Genomic DNA, 16,670 nt, shown 5'->3' with positions numbered 1-16,670 from the left:
AGTCCTGCCTGCTGCTGGGACTGGAGGAAACATCAAACCCACCTGTTTAAACCCTGCGATCCCACAGTCACTAGAGACCACAGCATCTAAGAATATTTACTGAACTCATGTGGGGCATCAGGATTATATGTAAGGGTATGGTGAAATCTGTATGTGTTACATGTGGATTTGCTGTAGATTTCGCTCCTTACATTTCCACAGAGTTGATAGGCTGCAGATGTAAATCCGAACTGCAGGTCAATTTACGCCCAGATTTTTTTTTTGCAGCATAAGATAAGATTTCTCAAAATGTCCTCCATTTTGCTGGTACTGTAGAATGCTGAGGATTTGCTGCCCTTACATCCACAGTGTATATGCGATCTGTGAGCCTACCCTTACTATTTCACATGGGGGATTAGCATGTGGTCACAGAGTCTCTCTATTAGGACACAGTCTTGGTGTAAATTCACAGTGACCAGGATGGTGCCCGAGGCTCCGTCAGCATATCCTCTCAATTAGGCCCAACCACAGGTTTACTGACCCAACCTCACAGGGAGCTATCCGAGTCTGGAATCCAGATGTGTGAATCTGGTCTTAGTCAGAGGCAGCTGATTTAATAATAGTGCTTTCTCTTAAAGAGACAGCAGCTTAATGTCATTGGTTGCTTCTTTCTGTCCCTGTGCCCCGGCCAAGTCCTTTGCAGAGCTCAGCTGCTCCTTTGCCCTGTCCAGGTCCTGCGGTGGTCTCCTTTATGGCTAGTGTCAACGCACCTCCACTGGCAGCTAACTAACCACCAAAACCCCTGCATCTCTCAGATCACTGAAGGGCAGGTTGTCTCTTTTCTGCATCTGACCGCATGACTCTCCCTGCATTTGTATTTGCTCAATCTTGGGAAATACAAACGTGGAGTTAACCCTTCCCTGCCACCAATGGTTAACAGAATACAGTGCAATATACAACATATAAAGTGTGCTCCTACTGTACAGAGTGCGGTTCTCCAGTAATTAGTGCGATTATCTTCAGGGCTCCACACCTACAAAACTTATCTGAGGTGGCAGAACAGGGTCACCTGTGATATCCCTAATACACGTTCCTGCTATGGTCACAGGGTGTCTCATCCACAGCGATGCACTTACAGCAGCTTAAAGTCACATACTCTGGGATATCACATCACATGTCTCATACACGGTGCAGGAAGAAATAACAGCATGTACGTGTAAACATGACATGAATGTGATGCTGGCGTGTCCTCAGGAGCAGTCACATCACCGCTCATCTAGGGTGGGAACCGGGTCAGCGGTCACACACAGCAAGAGAATTCTGTACAGAAGCCCCTATCTCTATCCCTTCTATGTTCGCGTGTTGTCTGATCGCCTGAGAAAAAGGTTCTATGGTAAGAACAAATATTAAAGGAGACAAAGGACACCCTTGGTGGGTTCCATTTGTTATGTCAAATGACTCAGATAACGTACCATTCGCCAACACTCTGGCCGACGGGGCCGAATAAAGTGATTTGATTGCGTTAAGGATGTGTCCATTGGATCCCGAATTATCTAATACAGAAAAAGCAAATGACCAATTAATGCGATCAAATGCCTTCTCATCCTCCATGGCCACTAACAGTGATGGGCATCGTGTTCTTTCTGCTCGGTCTCTGAGGTTTAATAGGCGTCTAGAGTTGTCCGACGCCTGCCTGTTTTTACCAAACCCAGCTTGGTCTGGATGTATAATGCCGGGGAGAACTTTGGATATTCTTGAGGCTATGAGTTTGGAGAATAGTTTTATGTCCGTATTAAGGAGGGATATCGGGCGAAAGTTTTGTGGAGAGGATGGGTATCTATCCTAGAGTATGTGTTGAAGGGGTGGGAGAAAAAGGTGTAATCTTTATCAGGGCCGTGTTGTTTACGCCAAATGTCGTATATCTGTTGTCTGTGTATTAGTCATGCTATTGTGTCGGTCCTCCAGTTAGAAGTGGAGGTGATGTCCCATGTTGTATCCGCGATGGTGTTAAAATCTCCACATATTATCAGGTGGCCTTGTCTTACTTTGTGTAATTTTTTAAACACTCTATTGAGAAAGTGTATTTGTCTGCGGTTTGGGGCGTATACTGTAACCAGCGTATATTTGACATTGTTAATAAATCCTACCAGTATAAGGTATCTTCCTTTAGGATCAATCATAATAGAAATCATTGAAAAGGTAATGGTGTTCTTAATGGCCAGTAGGACTCCCCTTTGCTTTCTTTCGTAATGTGCTTGGTAGATCTGCGAGTATTGAGGGTGTCTTTCTGTGTGATGTGTGTTTCCTGTGCACAAAATGTGTCTCATTTTAAGGATAGCGCCTCCTTTCAGGGTTGGCGGTATGACGTAAGCACGTAGGCGTGCCGCGGCTCCTTCCACCCGGATCTCAGCAATGCGATGTGAACGCTGAATGCTGACATCGCTGCTCCAGCCCTGTCTCGTGTCGGCGTCCCTCTCCTGGCTGCCCGCTGCCTCAGCTCCGATTCTGTGCAGGCGCTCTTCTTGTCCTTGCTGACCCGCTTCTTCCGCCTCAGACCTGCATTGGCGATCGTCCCACCTCGACCGTGAGCACAACGGATAGGAGGGGGGGAAGGAAGTCCTGGGGTGTGTTTTCGTCCTGCGGAGATCCTCTGTGAAATGAGCAAGAGGTTGGTGGTCCCAAAGGGGTTTCAATGCTTGTGAGATGCGCGGCTGAGGGGGATGGAGCAGAGCAGCACAGAGTGGAACAGAGTGACAGACGTCCCCATCTGAGGATAGAGGCGTCACAATCGCTTGAATCTCTGCCTCTCTTATCGTAGTGGTGACCGCTCTGGGAGTGGGTGTCCCTGTATCCCCTCATCCCTGCATCTGTTTAGATTAGCACTGATATTGGTGCGTTGTGTGGGACATTACCTAACTTAAAGAACTATGAAGCTCTGATTGCGGCGCTTGTTTGAAGCACATGGAATATGTGAAAAAGCCTTGCCCGAATACTATGGCATTTTCCTTGGTGAATGAAAGCCTTTTTCACTCTGTGCAGTACACTAGGGGTGCATAGGTTAGTGGGACTGTCTCAGTTGTAATACCCGCCACAGGGGTACCACCTGTGAAGCTCCGGGTGGCTGTCTGTCTCTGACGGTAACTCCCACACCTGGTGGTTCGGACACGTTTCCCTCTGAGTCCTTGAGGGTCCGGACTGGGCTGGAGCCCCCTGGACTGCAACAGATGTGAGAGAGAGTGCCTTGAGGGACGACCCTTAAGTATTGATAGAATGGAACCCTACTGGAAAATTAACATCTTCTCACACCTCTGACTGTCTGTGGGATTTTCACTGACTAACTGTACTCTCCACTCCTATACACCCAGGGTTGCTTCCTGAGAATACAATGCCACCAAAGGTACACAATAGGAAGTCTCTGGGTGGAAGTAGTCCAATCTCAAAAATGGACAAATTTTTGAAATCGCCACAATATAAAACTAGGACAAATCAGAAGGGTAGTAAAGAAAATAAAGCTGACCTGATAGACCCACAAAATATAGAAGAAGGCAGTGACAGAGAAGAAGGGAGGGGCGATAAGAAGTGTTCGGTGCGGATCAATTCTCGATATGGTTTTCTTTGGAGAGAGCTCACCGGATCCCAACTAAACAATTACCGGTTTGGAGCCCGCCAAGAGCAATCTTAGCTAAAATGATAAATGCCCGGGATAGGGATATTATTATGGGAAAAAAAGACACCTCCCTTTTTTAGAATTTAACGAAAGGAAAATAGAAATTTACCCGGATTATTCGAGGGCAACCCAAGCTAAACGTCAAGAATTCAGAGAGGTTAAGAAGAGAATGGCAGTAGCTATGATTAAATATTCTTTATTCTATCCCACTAAACTGAGAGTGATCTATCAGGAGCAAGCATACTTCTTCACTCAACCAGAGGAGGTTCGAGAGTGGTTGGATGGTAGGGGGATTGGCTCTTGAGTTTATAATAATGCTATAAGTAAGATTATTTATAATGGGGGCCGGGTGGGGAGGTGGGAGGGGTGAATGCATAAGAGGTTAGCGAACTGTTTGGTTCATCTGACTAGGATGGGGAAAGGAGGGGAGAATGGGATGGGAGGGTATTCTGTCGGTGGGATGGGGTGGGTGGAAGGATGGGGTCTTGGTGGACACTATGGGGTGGTCTCTCTCTCCCCCCTTCGTGGTGGGGTGGCGGCGGTTGCAGTCTTGAGTGCAGGGATACATGAATAGAATATTTGCGTGGAATATACGGGGGATGTCCGAGAGAGCAAAATGGGTAGTTGTGTTTGATGTAGTTGCGAGACATCTCCCTGCGATTATATGTCTTCTCGAAACACATCTTACCTACAAGAATATCAGTATTGTAAAAAGGAAATGGGCAAAATATGACTACCATGCTTGTTGCTTGGCCTACTCCCGAGGTGTTAGTGTATATGTCCACAGGAGTGTGGACTATACTCCAATTGCCCACAGAATTGATAGAGAAGGTAGATTTGTTTTCTTGCAAATGGTACTGTTTGCATATTGGCATTTGTGTATGTTCCCCCAACTTTTTCTATGTCTGTTATGTCATACCTGGTGGACTTTACTGGCTCTAGAGCAAGGTGCCTCGTTCTGGTAACCGGGGACTTTAATGATGTAATGACCTAGAAGAAGATAGATTCTCCAAGGATCATGTGTATAAATCAAATGAAGATAAACCAACACCGCTGAGAAGGGTCTGCCGGGAAATGGCATTGACAGACATTTGGCGATATCTGTACGGAGAAAAGAGAGCCTTTTCTTGTTTTAGTCGAGCGAATACAGTGATGTCTAGAATAGATCTAGCTTTAGCTAATCCCGATTTTTTTTATATTTTTTATATGGTAATGAAAATGAAGTATGAAATACATACGATCTCCGATCATTCTCCAATAGTGGTAACGATTAAAATGGGGCATCCCAAGAAGAAAACGAGAAGCTTCAGACTAAATCCCCATTGGATTAAGTTGGTTAAGGAGCAGGAAAATATAATAAAGGAAATCCGGGAATTTTGGCCATTAAATGCTCCGTCGGCACCTATGCAGCTTGTATGGGACTCTTTTAAAGCGTTTCTGCGTGGAGTTTATATAGCCAAAATTAGTTGGGGAAAAAAAAAAGAATACGCGGCAAAAGAACTAGCCTGGAACTACTCTGGAAAGTAATGCATAGGATTGTTATGGAATTATGGATGAATCTGGGCCAATACTTTATCAAGCGGGTCCAGATTCTATATAATCACCCCAAAGCTAGAATAGATATTAATGGAGTATGGTCTGAGCAAATAGAGCTGTATAGAGGAACAAGACACGGATGCCCCCTTTCCCCTTTACTGTTCGCTCTATTTATAGAACCGCTGGCAGCTAAAATTAGATCGGATGAAAGGATTAAAGGTTTTGGTATGAATGGGACCTCCGATAAGATAAGTATGTACACAGATTATATTTACATTTTTTGGGAGAATCCAACATCTCAGTTGTCTCGTCTTATGGAGCTAATTAATAAGTTTAGTGATATTTCGGGATATAAAATGAATTGGGCTAAATCAGTATTGTTACCGCTTGATCAGGCACCCTTATCGATCCCTTCAAAAATCAGGGTATTAAAACCTATGGAATCCTTTGAATATTTGGGGGTAAAGATGAGTGTAAGTATTTATAGACTTAGTGAAATTAAATGTCTCTCCCTTGCTGACTGGAGGTAAAAGTAAAAAATAAGCGTTTGGCAGAAGCTACCGATAGGACAGGCGGATAGAATTGCATTAATAAAAATGATGTTACTTCCCCAGATTTTGTATATTTTGGCAGTTTGGATAGAGGATTGTTTCTTCAACCATCTGGAACGGCTGCTGGATGACTTAATCTGGGGAAGAAAAAGGGTGAAACTAAAGCAGAGGATGGAGGGCTATCTGTTCCCTTTTTCCAGGGATATTATTTGGCCTCTCAAGTCCAGTGGCTAAAGTCCGCGGGGAATAATATAAAATATTATCTAGAAAGGGGCTTTAAGGGCCCAAAATATAATATATTTAGCATATTGGAGACAGGATTTATTAAAAATAAAGGGAAAAAGTGCCCAATATGTCGAATGGTTGATTTGGCTTGGGAAAAAAACAAAAGAATACTAGGAATCTTGAACACTTCACATTTTTCACCTTTGTGGTGTAATAGTAATTTGAGAGAATTTCAATTAATGGCAGAATACAAGTATTGGGAAAAATATGGTATTATTTATGTATCACAGTTAGTTAAGAATAGGGAAATAAGAGCACTAAAAGAGTTCTGTCCGGGAATAAATTTAGACTCAATTAGTCGGTTTGGGTATCGAGAATTAAAGCACGCTTTTGAAACCACACAAAATAGGGAATATTTTATCACAACAAAATGTGAATTTATAGATTTTTGTCACCAACGTATGACAACTAGGGTCACTATTTCTCAAGTGTATAGGATAATAAGGAAGGGGTTGGGTAAAATAGTGAAGTTTAATAGTGAGAAAAAATGGCAAAGGATATAGGATCAAACACATTAGAATGGAGGAATCTATATAAAAATATAAAAAGGGCAACGATTTCTAGTAACTTTAGGATAATTTATTTTAATATTGTCCAAAGAATATATATGACCCCATTAAGTAAGATCTACAAAGAACGAAAATCAAACTGCTGGAAATGTAGAGAAGAGGCTGCCGATTATATGCATCTGACATGGAGCTGTTCAAAGATGCAATCCGTTTGGAGAGAGGTTTTTGATCTAAAAGAGCACCACATATTATTGAGTGGAAAAACCTATTGGTAAAGATCGAGAGGTTTGAGGAATATGCAATAGGAGGCATGATTGGTCGCTGATGGGTGGCGTCGCCTCCCGGTCGGGAGTGGGGGAGGAGAGGGAGAGCGAGAGATGAAAAAATAATGTATACCCCCTTAGGGGGGATTGGTGGTGCTCACTGAGAAACCCATCATGGGGAGGGGGGGATGGGGGGGCTAATCTAAGATAGGGAGAATTTGAATAGACAATGAGAGGTCTGAGTATAAGCAATATGGAGCTTAGAGGGGAGTTCCCCAAAATAGAATAGACTATTTACATTGGTACTGCGTCTGTTTATAGTGATTCATAATTTATTGTGCTGACTGTTTTTGCAGAGTGTATATTGATGAACTCAGATTTTGTATTGTCAAATTGAATTTTAATTTTGTATTACCAAAGGAATAAAAAAAAAAATAAACTTATAAAGTAAATAAAATAAAATAAAAGATAGCGCCTCTTTCCACATCAAGGAACGCTTATAAGGGCTATAAGTCCCTTAATGTTGAAGGAAGCTATCTTAATCACCATCTTGTAAAGTGCAATAGCTGTACCATCGAGTTGGCACTATAAGTGCATATGTTGGGAAGGAGATTTACGAGAGGCTGAGAGGGTCCTCCGAGTGAGCCACAGACCTGAACTGGAGGAGAGAGGGAGGCCAAGTCCTAAAAAATAAAAATGAAGAAAGTACACAAACCAGTACGGATCAAAATGTGAACATAGTATGAGGTTCCACTTGTCACTTGGAGCCTTCTCTTGGGCTTAGGTATCTTCTGTTCTGAAGACGCCATATCACATGTGGGCAGTTAAATTGGCTACTAGTAACTAAACTGAGAACAAGTAACCTGAGCTAACTAGTAGAACGTTCTGGCACTTATCGCAGCATGACAATAGAATTAACCAGGTGTCCCGGGTCGTGACCATTCTTAGGAGCTCATTTGTATACAGATGTCTTCCACTCTGATCTCATTTTGACGGGTGGATTAGGTGATGACTGTTTCGGCTGTTTCACCGTGATGTCCCAACCGGAAAGAAGCGTGATCCCATCCTGCACTGACAATTATTTTCACGGATCTCCCAATGATAGAGTATGTTATTTTCTCTTAACGCATTGGTTATTGGTAAAAGTTGTCTTCTTAATTCCAGGGTAGTGGCTGAAAGATCTGCAAAATTTTTACCGATTGATAGGGAGCCTGTAGCTCTTTAATCTTGCAGGCTGCAAGAATAGCTTTTTTCTTTGACATGGTAATAGTGCACTCTCGCTAAAATGTCTCTAGGGACATTTTTCAGTAAGTGTTTAGGGCGCGCTATTCTGTGTGCCCTGTCAATAGTGAGATCTATGGGGGTGCATTCTGGCACCAAAAGCAGAATTATTTTTTGTATATAGGAGGTCAGTTCTTGCTGTGTGATTACTTCAGGAATGCTCCTGAACTTTATATTATTTCTTCTGGAGCGATCCTCCAGGTCTACTACCTTGGCTCTCAGTGAGGAGACTTGGTGTGTGTTAATCAAATTGTTGTGTGAGCCTGCAAAGTCCCCCATTTTGGCTTCTCTATGGGTCGGTGTTCTAGGTCGTCAACAGACGATTGTAATGGAGTTATCAACTGAGTGATGCCATGTTGTAGTGAGTGATTGGATGCCAGAAGCATTTCTTTAAGTAGGGAGCTGGAAGCTGGGGCATCTGAGGTGGGGATGGAGGCAAAACAATTTGCTAGGGCTGAATGGCTTTGTGTGCTGGGCTCAGTAGAATCGCTTACCCCTCCACCGTATTCATCTGGCTGTAAGCCCTGCTTTTGCTTTGCAGGGCTTGTGGAGGAGGACCCCCAAGATGGCACCGGTGCGTTTAGCTGTTTCCCGCCACCTGTACCTCCTGATGCTTCCCATGGAGAAGATGACCCGCAGATCTCCAGAGTGCCCGCCTCGCCAGCAGGTAACGAAGGGGCTCCTGCGCGGTTGTCCAAGATGGTATCCCACTCTTCTTGGCTTTCAGTGAGTGAGGAGGTTGGTGATTCAGGGGGATCCGGGTCCCTGGTGTCTGCTGTCTCTCTCTTGTATTTATCCGCCTCAAAGTCGAAGTCTAATTTGCCTTGGGACTTGAGCCCTTTTTTCCCCCTGGTCATCATGTTGGGATTGGAGATATGCTTGTGGAGACTCTGTTGTGCCCGGTGTCAGCTTATGGAAGCTGCGTATGTGCCAGAGCTCTGAGCTTATGCGGTCATCTTTACTCGTGGCCAAGCCATGCCCCAGATTACACTTCTTTTGAATCACTTGCATATATCATCATTACAGTCACACAGAGAAAGCTTCATCCCAACATCTCCTTCTTTTTTTTTGTCAGTCTGTTTAACGTCTCCTTTACATCCTTCCATAGGTGCCATCTTTTACGTAAACCAGGGAAGGATCCCAGCTCAGTACAATCTTCTCTCCCCATCTCTGTACTATATCAGAATTAGAATTACAAACATTCTGCCCAATCGCCTTCACTATATTCTTCCTTTCCTTGTTGCTGCCTCACAACCTGGTTTCTTACAGCATCCCATTCATCCAGAGAAATACCCGATTCCAGAAACAAAACTTCTCAGCTCTGACTCCTGGGAAGCATTCGATGCAGTATCCTGGATGTTCTGAAAGGCTTCGGGAGAAATTCTTTTTTATGATTGTATTTTACTCATTTTGGGCTAAAAATAATTTTTCCAATTAAACTTTTTAAAATTTTTGGGTCATACTGTCCCAAAAGGTTAACTAACTTTGTTTAGCTATGGGAATCGTACTTTCACTTTATGCCGGTTATCTAATAAACCTTTTCTCTAATTTACTAAAAGGTCATAAACACTTGTTATATAACGATACTCCAGGACGTGATCCAAATCTGGGTAATAATTGTTAGACGTACTTTTTTTTTTGTTTTGTTCTCTCCTCACGTAGTAAAAGGGATGCAAAGTGTGAAGGGATAAAGGATGGGGTTAATAATTATGTAAAATAATTATGAATTTTATTCTTGTGTATGGTAATATTATGAAAATCATAGATTATTAAAGAAAAGCCATAAACATTTATTTAAGCCATATTCTTATTAGTAAGGTAAGAATTGAGCTATGAGTGTTTTTAAGGTCATAGATGGTCAGAGAAGATGACTGAGTGAAAATTCTGATCCTGCTACTAGAGAATCTCAAGGCTGTACAGAGAGGAGGGCTCAACATTTTTAATAAACACTTCACTTACCCTCTGTAATTTAGGCCCTACTGTTGTTAATTTCTTACACACGTTACAGACAGACGCACAGACAAGTATAACTGTAAATGGACTTAACATCCACCCTCTGCCCCTTCACTGTGGAATCTGACATGGTTTTCCCCTCTCTCCTTCTATGGCTCATCCAATCAGATGCTAGCATATGTGTTATCAAATTTGGCACTTGGCAAATATGTCTCTCTGTGGTTGCCAATGATTCTCTGTCCTCTCCAACCCGACATGAACAAGTTGTCCCATATGCATCTCGCTTATTTAGGAGTTAGATATTTAAAGGGAATCTGTCCGCTCCAAAACACCTCCAAACTAGATGGAGTGGTGTATAGTGTAAGTGGTGCTGAGTCCAGTAATGTAATTTTTATCTTTATACTCACTTGCATCCGATGCTGTGCTCCTACAAACCAGCAGTAAAATGTGGTGAGAGGACTCTTGAGCTCATGCACATTATGGAGAGGACTTAATGAATTCTACTGCTGGTTTGTGGACACAGCAACCCTTACACTATTCACCACTAACTCTAGTTTGGAAGGTGATAGGCCATATCTCAGCTTGTATCCAGATGCAAGAAGGACTTCTTTTTCCTGCTGGATCCACTTCTTAATTTGGCTCAAAAACGGCTGTTTCAGGCCTAATAGGAATGTTATACCGTATTTTTCGGTATAAGCTGCACCTGATGATAAGACGCACCTAGGTTTTTGAGGAGGAAAATAAGAAAAAAAAAATTTGAACCAAAAGGTGTACTTTTGGTAGGTTTTGAACTAATGGTGTTCTGTGGATGCTGCACTGTTATGAGGGATCTGTGGATGACGCACTGTTATGGGAGGATCTGTGGATGACGCACTGTTATGGGAGGATCTGTGGATGACGCACTGTTATGGGAGGATCTGTGGATGACGCACTGTTATGGGGGGATCTGTGGATGGCACTGTTATGGGAGGATCTGTGGATGACGCACTGTTATGGGAGGATCTGTGGATGATGCACTGTTATGGGGGGCTCTGTGGATGACACTTATGTCATCCACAGATCCCCATAAGTGTCATCTACAGATCCCCCATCAGATGCATCAGTGTGGAGGGAGGAGGCGGAGACACTCATGGCGGGGCCCGGTGCAGTGATTCTACTCTAATACACCGGGCCCCGCAACTGTTAAATACATTCAATCTGAATGGGTCTGCAATTACTGTACTGTACTGTAGTACCTTATGTATGGCATTAAGACGGCGCAGACCTCGGTCATGTGCTGCCTGCCAAAGCTCCCTCGGTCATGCGCCGCCTGCCTGTTTATCTCACTTTATGAATGAACAGGCAGGCGGCGCATGAGGAGGGAGCTGCAGCAGGTGAGGCAGGCGGCGCATGAGGAGGGAGCTGGGGCAGGCGGCGCATGAAGAGGGAGCTGGGGCAGGCGGCGCATAACCGAGGGAGCTGCCAGTCTGCGCTGTATTAATGCTATACATAAGGTACTACAGTAAGTACAGTACAGAAATTGCAGACCCATTCGGATTGAATGTACTTCACAGCTGCGGGGCCCGGTGTATTAGAGTAGAGTCACAGCACCGGGCCCTGCCATGAGTGTCCCCGCCTCCTCCTCCCACACTGATACTTCACTGGCCGCGCTGTGCAGCATAGCGGCCAGTGAAGTATTCGCTTTATAAGACGCATGGCCATTTCCCCCCCACTTTTGGGGGAAAAAAGTGCATCTTATAAAGCGAAAAATACGGTAATTTAGTGGTTTGAAATAAACCTCACTATCTATTTTTAATCCTAACAGGAAATCCCAATAAGAACTCTGAGGGAACCACCAAGTTACCACAAGTACAAAATGTAGCTCTCATACCACACTCTTCAAGTGAAAACCTCATTGCCCTGCTTGTATATCCAGGACTTCTCATTACAGATCTAACACGTGAACCAAGTAGTCACAGAGACTCTCCTGATCAATCACATATTGTTTCCACAAGTCCAGACCTATCATCTAATACCCCTAATCATAAAGAACCTTCTCCTGACCAATCACAAATTGTTACCACAAGTACACCACAATCACATCTTGGGAACATGTATGAAAACTCAGGCAGAACTGAAGAGATTTCCCTGTTCACACTGCGGTAAATGTTTTACAAATAAATCACATCTTGTTATACATGAGAGAATTCACACAGGAGAGAAGCCATTTCCATGTTCAGAATGTGGGAAATGTTTTACAAATAAATCAGATCTGGTCAAACATCAGAAACGTCACACAGGAGAGAAGCCGTATCCATGTTCAGAATGTGGGAAATGTTTTATTAGGAAAGCCAAACTGAGGGAACATCAGAAAGTTCACACAGGAGTGAGGCCGTATTCATGTTCAGTATGTGGGAAATCTTTTATAGAGAAATCACATCTTATTACACATAATAGAACTCATACTGGGGAGAAGCCATTTTCATGTTCTGAATGTGACAAATCCTTTTTGTATAAATCAAGTCTTGTTATACACCAGACAGTCCACACAGGAGAGAAGCCATTTCCATGTTCAGTATGTGGGAAAAGTTTTATGGAGAAATCACATCTTATTCAACACAATAGAATCCACACAGGAGAGAAGCCATATTCATGTTCAGAATGTGGGAAATCTTTTACATGTAAATCAAAACTTGTTATGCATCACAAAGTTCACACGGGAGTGAGGCCGTATTCATGTTCAGTATGTGGGAAATGTTTTATAGAGAAATCACATCTTATTACACATGACAGAACTCATACAGGGGAGAAGCCATTTTCATGTTCTGAATGTGACAAATCCTTTATGTATAAATCAAGTCTTGTTGTACATCAGAGATATCACACAGGAGAGAAGCAGTATTCATGTTCTGAATGTGGGAAATCTTTTATTAGTAATACCAGTCTCAGGGATCATCGGAGAAGTCACAGAGGAATGAAACCATCCTGATGTTCTATATGTGAAAAATTTTCATATGAAATCAAAATTTAAAACTCATAAGAGGAGAAAATACATTCCTGTGTGTAATGTCTGCAAAAGCAGATGTATAACTAGACATTAAGGGGTTTATTGCATTTATTATGTAGGCAAAGTGAATACAAGGCACTTACTAATGTTTTTTGATTGTCCATCTTGCCTCCTTTCTGTCTTGATTGATTTTCCATCGTATGCACCTGCAGCTCATTTCCTGAGGTTACGGCCACTGCTGTGCTGCAGCAGAGATACAAGGCGGCTGGAAGCTGCTGCGCATGTGTGCCTATGCACCGTACCAGCCACCAGAGAGGCCGAAGGTTTTTCCTATACTGTGCCAGATTGCAGTAGTGGCCATCCCTGAATGTGTGTGGTGTGTAATGCAATGAAAAATTGAATTAAGATAGTTAAGGAGGCAATGTGGGCAATCACAATACATTAGTAGGTGCCTTGTAAAAACTTATGTCTACGTGGTAAATACCATTTCCTAAAAGTGAGACAACCCCTTTAAACCACCAATAAGAGGATTTATTTTTGGGTGAAATAAGCCTGGATCAGATTATATTTACCTGAATCTGGGATCCATGGAAGAAAAGAGGAGCAGAGAAGATGAAGTCCCCATGGACTTTGCTTCTCTTACTGTATTCATACCTCCACCCACACTGCAGGAGACTCCAGAGGGACATAGTGAAGAAGGAAGGACTCCGCATGGAGACTTTTATTTAACATGTGGATGTATCGATATTTGATCTTCATTAATACTGTATATAATGATAAAGGTGATGGAAATACGATAAAAATACGTTTAATGGAGGTCAGGATTTGGAATGACCTACTATTAATATCCTCAGTGGTCTCCGAACTATATACTGATGAACTGAGCGTACCTTATTTTGAAAGTTAAAACATAACTTTTATTTTTTCTGTCAATAAAATAAATGAGACACTAAATATGATTTGTAGCTATTTTTTACTGCGCTTTCCAGAGGGGAAGCAAACGGGTACTGCACAAAATGAATTGTCCTTTTCCAGTACAGTTCCTTTCCTGGGGGATTGCCTGCCGCCTGTCACGGACGGTGTACAGGAAACAAGACAAAGCAACATGCATATATGACTGAGTGGATCCAAAGCTAAGGAACCAAAAGGGAGACCCCTGCACAAGACCTGAGACTTTCCCTGGCTGCTCAGCCTATGCAAAGATCCCAGAGGTGGAAGGTTGCATATCCACGTACCTCGACTATATAACCCCTGAACACCCTACAATAGTGAGGGGACACGACCACCGGCTCCCTACACCAGACACTTAGGGAGTCAGGGTCACCTGGGATCCAGCAAACAGAAAATAACAGATAAATGTTCAGCACTTAACTTTGTAGCAGACTGGAAAACAAGATCAGCATGCACACACACTCCAGGAAGTAGTATAAGCCGCCCAGTAATGCATTATGGGGCGGAATTTAAAGGGATGCAATCAGTCCAACTCCATGACAGCTGAGAGAGGCTAACGAGATGAGGAACTAAACAGCACAACAAAGAACTCAAGGAGGAGGTTCTGAAAGGCCTCTGTCAGAGCTTCTCAGCTGTCTGGTTGTGACACCGCCTAAATGAACGTTTGGGGGTGCTCAGCCTATATGCTTTCCCCATGCAGACTAGTCTATAAGCAGGGAAAAACCTGACTGGCTGTAGTCGGAGCACCCGTCCCAAAAAGGGCGACCCCCGGCCGCTAGAACCTCGGGCCTGTGCTAGAAATCACTTAAAATTCCCTTCCTAGCAAATCTAGTCCATCATCCGTGGCGTTTCGACATCTAAAAATTGGCTCTTCGGGGACATGGATCTGGAGGTGTCACAGAGCGCTTAATGCAATGGCAGCGCTTCTTATGAGTTGTGGCTTATATGACAAACACTCATTTAGACCGTCAGGTGTCACGGAGTTCAGTCTGTGTATCCACTTCGTTTCTGCCCTTAGAATCATTTTATCCCAATCCCCACCTCTCCTTGGTTTTGGAATGTGCTGTATGCCTACAAATTTGAGACAGGTAATGTCCCCTCCATGACACTGAACTATATGACGTGCCACTGAGGTATCCTTTTTATTTAGGACATCATTTACGTGGTCTCTTATACGCCGCCTGAATTCTCTTTTCGTTTTACCCACGTAATACAGTGGGCAAGTACATTGTGCCAGGTACACTACACCTGTAGTGCAATTCACAAAGTCTCGGATAGTATACTCTCTGTTAGTATTAGAGCCTGTGAATTTTTGTGTACCTGTCACAGACGGTGTACAGGAAACAAGGCAAAGCAACATGCATAAATGACTCGCTGGATCCAAAAACTAAGGAACAAAGGGGAGACCCCTGCAGAAGACCTGGCACTTTCCCTGGCTGCTCAGCCTATGCAAAGATCCGAATGGTGGAGGTTTGCATATCCACGTACCTTGACTATATAACCCCTGAGCACCCTACAATAGTGAGGGGACACGACCACCGGCTCCCTACACAAGATACGGAGGGAGTCAGGGTCACCTGGGATCCAGCAAACAGAAAATAACAGATAAATGTTCAACACTTAGCTTTTGTAGCAGACAGGAGAACAAGACCAGCATGCACACACACTCCAGGAAGAAGTATAAGCCGCCCAGAAAAGCATTCTGGGGAGGAATTTAAAGGGAAGCAATTAGTCCAACACATGACAGCTGAGAGAGGCTAACGAGATGAGCAACTGAATACCACAACAAAGGAAGTCAAGGAGGAGGTTCTGAAAGGCCTCTGTCAGAGCTTCTCAGCTGTCTGGTTGTGACAGTACCCCTCCCTCTACGAGTGGACTCCGGACACTCAGAACCCACCTTCTCAGGATGGGACCTATGGAAAGCCCTGATGAGACGAGAGGCCTTAATGTCCGTCACTGGGACCCACATCCTCTCCTCAGGACCATACCCCTCCCAATGAACAAGGTACTGAAGAGAACCGCGGACAAGACGAGAATCCACAATCCTAGAGACCTGAAATTCAAGATTTCCATCAACCATAATCGGAGGAGGAGGCAAAGGCGAGGGTACAATGGGTTGAACATAAGGTTTCAATAAGGACTTATGAAAAACATTATGGATCTTCCAAGTCTGAGGAAGATCAAGACGGTATGCAACAGGATTGATGACAGACAGGATTTTGTAAGGCCCAATAAACCTAGGACCCAACTTCCAGGAGGGAACCTTCAATTTGATATTCTTGGTAGACAACCACACCAGATCACCAACATTCAGGTCCGGACCAAGCACACGTCTCTTATCTGCCACACGCTTATATCTCTCACTCATGCTCTTTAGATTATCCTGAATCTTTTGCCAAATAGATGACAAAGAGGAGGAGAATCTGTCCTCATCAGGTAAACCAGAAGACCCCTCTCCCGAGAAAGTCCCAAACTGCGGATGAAATCCATATGCACCAAAAAATGGTGACTTATCAGAGGACTCCTGACGACGGTTATTTAAAGCAAACTCAGCAAGGGACAAAAAAGAACACCAATCCTCTTGATTCTCCGCCACAAAACAGCGCAGATATGTCTCCAGATTCTGATTGACGCGCTCTGTTTGGCCATTCGACTGCGGGTGGAAAGCAGAAGAGAATGACAACCGAACCCCCAAGCGAGAACAGAAAG

At 43.6% G+C, this 16,670-nt stretch overlaps 1 protein-coding gene across 1 annotated transcript in view; it reads left to right on the top strand.

Moving 5' to 3' along the window:
- The window catches only part of LOC122935208 (zinc finger protein 397-like), a 1,371,324-nt gene that overhangs the window by 936,151 nt on the left and 418,503 nt on the right, over positions 1 to 16,670 (top strand). The gene's annotated exons all lie outside the window — the stretch shown is intronic.

This window comes from Bufo gargarizans, chromosome 4 (assembly GCF_014858855.1).
Source record: "Bufo gargarizans isolate SCDJY-AF-19 chromosome 4, ASM1485885v1, whole genome shotgun sequence".
NCBI lineage: Eukaryota > Metazoa > Chordata > Amphibia > Anura > Bufonidae > Bufo > Bufo gargarizans.
Note: the sequence above shows the minus strand (reverse complement) of the source record. Positions and strands in the feature narration are given on the sequence as shown.